Source organism: Podarcis bocagei (assembly GCF_964188305.1).
Source record: "Podarcis bocagei genome assembly, chromosome: W".
NCBI lineage: Eukaryota > Metazoa > Chordata > Lepidosauria > Squamata > Lacertidae > Podarcis > Podarcis bocagei.
In genome coordinates, this window is record NC_138131.1 from 781,350 (window position 1) to 787,971 (window position 6,622).

Consider the following 6,622-nt stretch of genomic DNA (forward strand, 5'->3'; position numbering starts at 1 on the left):
TATGGTTTCTTCTTCCGCTTCTTACAATATGAGAAATGGGTAAGATAAAAAGGAATGTGTTATTTTGAAGGAACTCGCTTTTATTCTGACATTAACCCAAATCAAACAATAAAGAGTACTTTCCGACCACACAACAGGACACCATGTGAAAAGTGGGGCCTTACAAAAACCTCTCCCATTTCCTTCCTTTTCCTGTCTTGTTCCTTCCCAATGGGCGCCGGTCGCAGCGCCCCCCGGGTGCATGGAATGTTCAGGCAGGCAGGCAGGCAGGCAGCTATCCGATGTCGATCCCGCCCGTTCCTCCCTCCACCCCCTTCAAAGATAGCCGCGCAGGCAGCTATCCGATGGAGGGAGGGGGGATCCTGTTCTGCATAGCTATCAATTTGGGTGTGATAGTCTTATGTTTATCAATTCGGGTGTGATAGTCTTATGTTTGCATACTTATGGGAAAATAAAACTAATATATTTTAGAGCTTGTATTTGTGTGTATTCATGGTATCATTTGTAGACCCAGTAGATGGCAGTGTGGTGTGGAGAGTGTTTTTGGCAGCTCGTGAAAGGATAGAGGGTGGAACGCTGACCGTTCAAAGGCACTATAAGCAATATATATATATATCTCCACATTGTCCTAGCTACGTTTCCCCATAAAAGTATACACTCAAATACATTTGAATCAAATACATTTGGAACAAGTGATTGTTACATTCAAGGAACATTCTCTAGGCGATGAGATTGGGGGGAAATACAAAAACCCATTCGGATACATTTGGATACATTTAGAAAAGTACAGCTTTTTGAGGGAAAATACATTTGAGTCGAAAAGTACATTCAGATCCATTCTTAAAGTCAATGAGAAAGATACAGCAAAAAGGATAACATTTGATACAGCGAAAAAGGATCCATTCCCCAAGGCACCGTTGAACTTCTTGTAGGGTGTGAAGGCAGAATACGATCTATTTGATGTTTGTAGGGTCCTTCTCCTTCATTCCCCTCTCTGACCCTGACTCTGTTACGACACAGGGACCATCCCAGAGTGTGGGCACAACTTCTGCCGGTCCGGCCTGATCCAGTGCAGCGGGGCAACAAGGAGGCTGGCTTCCTGTCCTCAAGGCCAAGTTGGAGTCCAGAGAAGGAGCCTCGTCCGCAATCGGCAATTGGCTACCTTTGTCGAAGTAGCCAAGACTCTCAGTCTTCCAGAGGGAAAGGAGGAGTCTGTGAGAAGCACCAGGAGCCCCTGAAACTCTTTTGCAAGGAGGATGAAGCCCCCATCTGTGTGGTTTGGGGCAGATCCAAGAAGCACCAACACCACGAGGTGATTCCTCTGGAAGAGGCTGTCGAGGAATACAAGGTACCTTGAGGGGGAGAAATAGCTGTGTATTCTTCTTGGCAGGTGATCTTCTGAATTCTCAGATCCAAAGTAGGCATGGTATTCATTGGTGGTTGTTTATTACCTTAGAAGCAGACAAGGGGAAGCCTGAGGGCTGCTGGGATGGCTGGGATGGCTGGGAGGAGGGAGTCGAAGTCTTTCTCTCTGCCAGGGGGGCCAAGGGATCTTCCCTTGAAATACAGCAGCTTCATGGGACCATGGCCGGGGAGAGAAAGGGTTAACCTCATCCACATCCCCCAGCAAGGTTGCTTTGTACATATTTAGAACACTACAAATGTGAATTGCACATGTCTCCTTTGGCTAGCAGGATGCCTCCTCAATACCCTGCCAAGCAGAGAGCAGCAAGGGGTCAGCTGCAAGGGGGTGGGGACTGGGGGCCAGTGTTATAAGGAAAAAACGGCTCCTTTTCCCTTCTGGGGTACCTCAGAGCCCATATAGAGTCCTTTGGTAGCTTCTCTATCGGTAGGAGAAAAGAACAGAGGCCAACCAGAGAATAAAGGTAAAAGGTAAAGGTGCCCCTGCCCGTACGGGCCAGTGCTGTCCGGAGACACTTCCGGGTCACGTGGCCAGTGTGACAAGCTGCATCTGGCGAGCCAGCACAGCACACGGAACACCGTTTACCTTCCCGCCGGTAAGCGGTCCCTATTTATCTACTTGCACCCGGGGGTGCTTTCGAACTGCTAGGTTGGCAGGCGCTGGGACCGAACGACGGGAGCGCACCCTGCTGCGGGGATTCGAACCGCCGATCATGCGATCGGCAAGTCCTAGGCGCTGAGGTTTTACCCACAGCGCCACCCGCGTCCATTAACCAGAGAATACTGAGAAGCAAAGCAGCTAGTAAGCTTGCAACAGGGTGCTCACACCCCCACCCAGGAGAGAGGAGGAGACCCCGAACCAAGTCCTTATACAGACATTTGAAATTGCCCACCCTGGAGCCCAAGACCACCCCTCCATACATCATACATACATCACAGAAGGGGCGGCCTACAACAGACTCCTGTCCGGCAGGAAACCTCTTGATGGGTTTACCTGGCTGTTCGTGGGTTTACCTGCATATTCTTTTGTGATGAGAACTACTTACGGTATTTATGTATGTGTTTATATCTTAGACCTTCTAATTCTCCTAACACCAGGAATTGACCAGATGCTGCAGGATGCCCCCCCCCCCAGTATCTGTTGGAAGCAGATTTAGGAGTGGGGGGTGGAAGCACCTACTGGTGGGGAGCACACTTCTTCTGGGGATGCTTCCCCCTCCTCCTCCTCCTCCTCTTCCCACTTCTCCCTGGGGCCTCAAGGTGAGAAGTCAGGCTGGAAGTCTCCTCGGAGAAGACAAAGGAGCAAGCATGGCTGCCTTTCCTCTTCTCCAGACCAGTTAGTTGGACTAGAAACCTTTCCCATCCCAGTTCTGCAGTGGTTTTCAAGCAGTGTGCTGTGGCAGCTGGGGTGCCTTGAATGATGGTCAGGGGTGCCGCGGGAGACACTGGCCTCTGTCCCTCTTTCCTTCCCTCCCTCCTCGGGTGCCATCTCTGCCTCCCCAAGGCTTGCCCAGCTGTTCTCCCCCAGAGGATGGTGCCTCTGGGGCTGGCCAGGGGGTGTGGGTGTTGGGATACTGCCAGGGAGATAAAGTCCATCAAGGCCCCAAGCCGTCTGCCGGACGATCCATCGATCTCTGGTAGGCACGCAGTATCATCAATTTAGCGACATGAGTTTCTAGGAAATATCTTGCCACATTCCAGAGCTCATGCACACTCTTATCAGCAGATAATGCACAGCCAAAAGTCACACTCAGGAGAGCATTATTTACAAGCTTTATTCAGCGTTGATCAGATCAAAGAAAGACATGACTGCCTGTGACAGTGTCTCCGACACAGAGAGAAGACGAAAGCAATAGGAAACATAAACATCCTGTGAACAGGACATGCGCAGACTCTCTGACTCTCAAAGCCTGCTCCCTTTTAAGGTGGAACAGAAATATCCTAACATCCTCCCCCTTTCCATGTAACCTGTAATACCTGTGGTTCAACCCAATTGCAACTTCTGTACATAAACCTTAAGTTGTTCTCTGTTAACAACCTTAGACAATAGATCAGCAGGATTTTCATTTCCTGGCATGTAGGACACCTGAATGAGTCCTTTCTGAATACACTCTCTTGCACGATGTAGCTTAATCTGCAAGTACTTGGTTCTTTGCTTGCAACTCTCTGAGTTCAGCAAAGCCAAACACGATCTATTGTCTTGATACACTTGTACAGGACATTTCACAGACACTCTGATGTCCTTAAACAGTTGCATCAACCATTCACAATCCATGAGTGAAAATGACAGAGCATTGAGTTCTGCTTCACAGGAACTTAGGCTCACTGTCGTCTGCTTTTTGCAGAACCAGTCAAACAGGCAGTGGTTGTACATGTAGCATACTCCAGAAGTGCTTGTACCATCCGTGGTGTCACTTCCAAAACTTGCATCTGCAAAGATTTCAAGACCTCCAGTCTTCTGACTGGTGAACCTCAGCCTGTAGTGCATAGTCCCTTTCAAATAGCGGGCTATGCGCTTCAGAGCTTTCCAATCCTGAACAGTAGGATTGTTGGCATGTCTGCTAAGCAGGTTAGTGCTTACAGCTATGTCCGGTCTTGAGCATCTAGCAATGAAATTCAACTTGCCTGGAATGCATCTGTACAGCGTTGTGTCAGAAAACGCTTCAGCAGTACTGTCTACCTGGTAACCTGTCACCATCGGTGTGTCTGCTGGGTTTGCATCAACCAAATTCAACCTGGTTAATACATCAGCAATTTTCTGTGTTTGGTGTACCAGAAAATTACCTGCTTGGTCCCTCTCCACTTGCAGAGAAAGATAGTTGGATACCTCACCAAGATCCTTCATGTCAAAGTGCTCCTTCAGCTGAGCTAGGGTGCTTTGATAAAAAACCTGATTCTTCCAAAACATCAGAAGATCATCAACAAAACATAAACAATACAGTTTGTTTTGCCCCTCCTCCTTGACAAACACACACGGATCAGCTTTGCCCTGGTGAAAACCTAGAGAAAGCAATGTCTCAGTGAGTTTTGTGTTCCAACACCTGGCACTCTGCTTGAGACCATATAAGGATTTCCGCAGTTTACAGACCATTCCCTTCTGTATCTGCATTCCATCTGGTGGAAGCATAAACAGCTCCTCCCCCAAAATCCCGTACAAAAAAGCTGTATTAATGTCATGATGGGAAACATGCAGTTTCTCCTCCGCAGCAATCTTGAGCATCAGCCGAATGCTCTCATATTTGACTGTGGGTGAGTAGGTCTCGTGGTAATCCTGTCCTGGTACCTGTGAAAAACCTCTGGCAACCAATCTGGCTTTGTGTCTGACAACCTTGCCATTCTGGTCTGTCTTGGCCTTGAAGACCCATTTGCTGCCAACCAGTCTCATCCCTGGGACTACCGGTACCAGTTCCCAAGTTTGGTTCCTGTTCAAGGAATCAACTTCAGCCTTCATGGCATTAAGCCAAGGCTCAGCATCTTTAGAGGTTAACTCCTGAACCTCTTTGAAGCTTGAAGGTTCCCACACCTTCTCTGAGCTACTAAGAACAGCAGTTGCTGTCTTAGCAAACTCATCAGCAAATCTATTTGGAGGTCTGCCCTTCGTGGCTCTCTCAGATCTGCGTACTAGACGCAAGTCTTCTGGACTCATCTCCTCTTTCTTAGGAGAAAAGTGACCAATGGTGAACAGTGGTTCTTCCAGTTCATTGTCAGACGCCTCAGATGGTCTGACTGAGGCCTTTGCACTCTTGTAGTCTGCTGTGTCATCACTGTCACTGACACCAGCAGCAGCACCGCCCACTGAACTGGAATCCGAACTCTGATCATCATCATCATCATCATCCTCCTCATCCTCATCCTCATCATCCTCAGCAGCTTCCTCAGCTTTAGCTCCTTGCTTGACATCACCTTCATCCTCCTCTGGGTAACTCTGGAAAATTCCCACATTTTCCCCCAACTTAGGATTGTACTCAACACTCCTAGTGAACTTAATGGACTTAGAGTCAGTCATCCATACCCTGTATGCTCCTTTTTCGTACCCCATGAACAAACCATGTGCCCCACGCTTCCCAAGCTTGTTGCTTTGTGGGGTGTGTACCCACATGTCAGAACCAAAGATTCTCATGTGCTTGATGTTGGGTTTCTTACCAAACATCTTCTCATAGGTGGTACAACCAATAGGTGATGACAATCTGTGATTAAAAGTGTAAGCAAAATTCCCCAGAGCCTCCCCCCAAAACTTATCAGGGAGATTGGCATCATGCAACAAGGTTTTCATTCCTTGCAGCAACGTTTGATTTGCTCGCTCCGCAAGCCCATTCATCCATGGCGATCTAGGCGTTGACAAGTCATGCTGGATTCCCTTCTCAGTCAGGAAAGCTTCAAACTGCTGAAAAGTGAACTCTCCACCCCGATCAGTAAAGAGACAGCCAATACGTTTACCGTGAACATTCTCCAACCAAGCACAGAATGCCTTGAACTTAGGAAACGCTTGCGATTTCTGCTCGAGCATAAACACATGAATGTACCTGGAAAAAGAATCAATTAGAACCATGAAGTACCTTGCTCCACCCAAAGAGGGCGCAAGTGGACCAACCAGGTCTGCATGCACTAGCTGGTAGGGTTTGGAAGCCTGCCTGCTAGACTCCTTGCCTTTTGGAGCAACCTTCACCTTGTTCTCTGCACAAGATACACATTTCATGTGAAACTTACAGGGTTTGATGTTCAAACCCTCAACCATCTCTGGCATCTTGGCCAGTGCCTTCCAAGAGAGGTGACAAAATCTTCTGTGTGCATCGTGAATGCATCCTGCATGAAGAACTTTGTTAGTTTGTGCAACACAACAAGAATCAACATTAGACACAACATCACCAGTGTCATCATAAGTTATACAGAACAAGCCATCCATAAACTTTGCATGCAAAATGTCCTCTTTGCCTTTTCTGATGACACAATCTCTCCTCTTGAAGGAAATGTCAAAACCACGCCCAGTAAGCTGTGGGACACTGAGCAAGTTGTCTGCAGCGCCTGGAACATAAAGTACACCTTTGATGGTAGTGCGCAGACTTGCCAGTCTCACCGTCCCTTCCCCTGCGATTTGCAACGTCTTTCCGTCAGCCAGGTGGACCTCACCTTCTTGAGGTTTGAAGGAGATAAATAGGTGGCGGTCTTTCGCGACGTGGCACGTACAGCCTGAATCCACAAC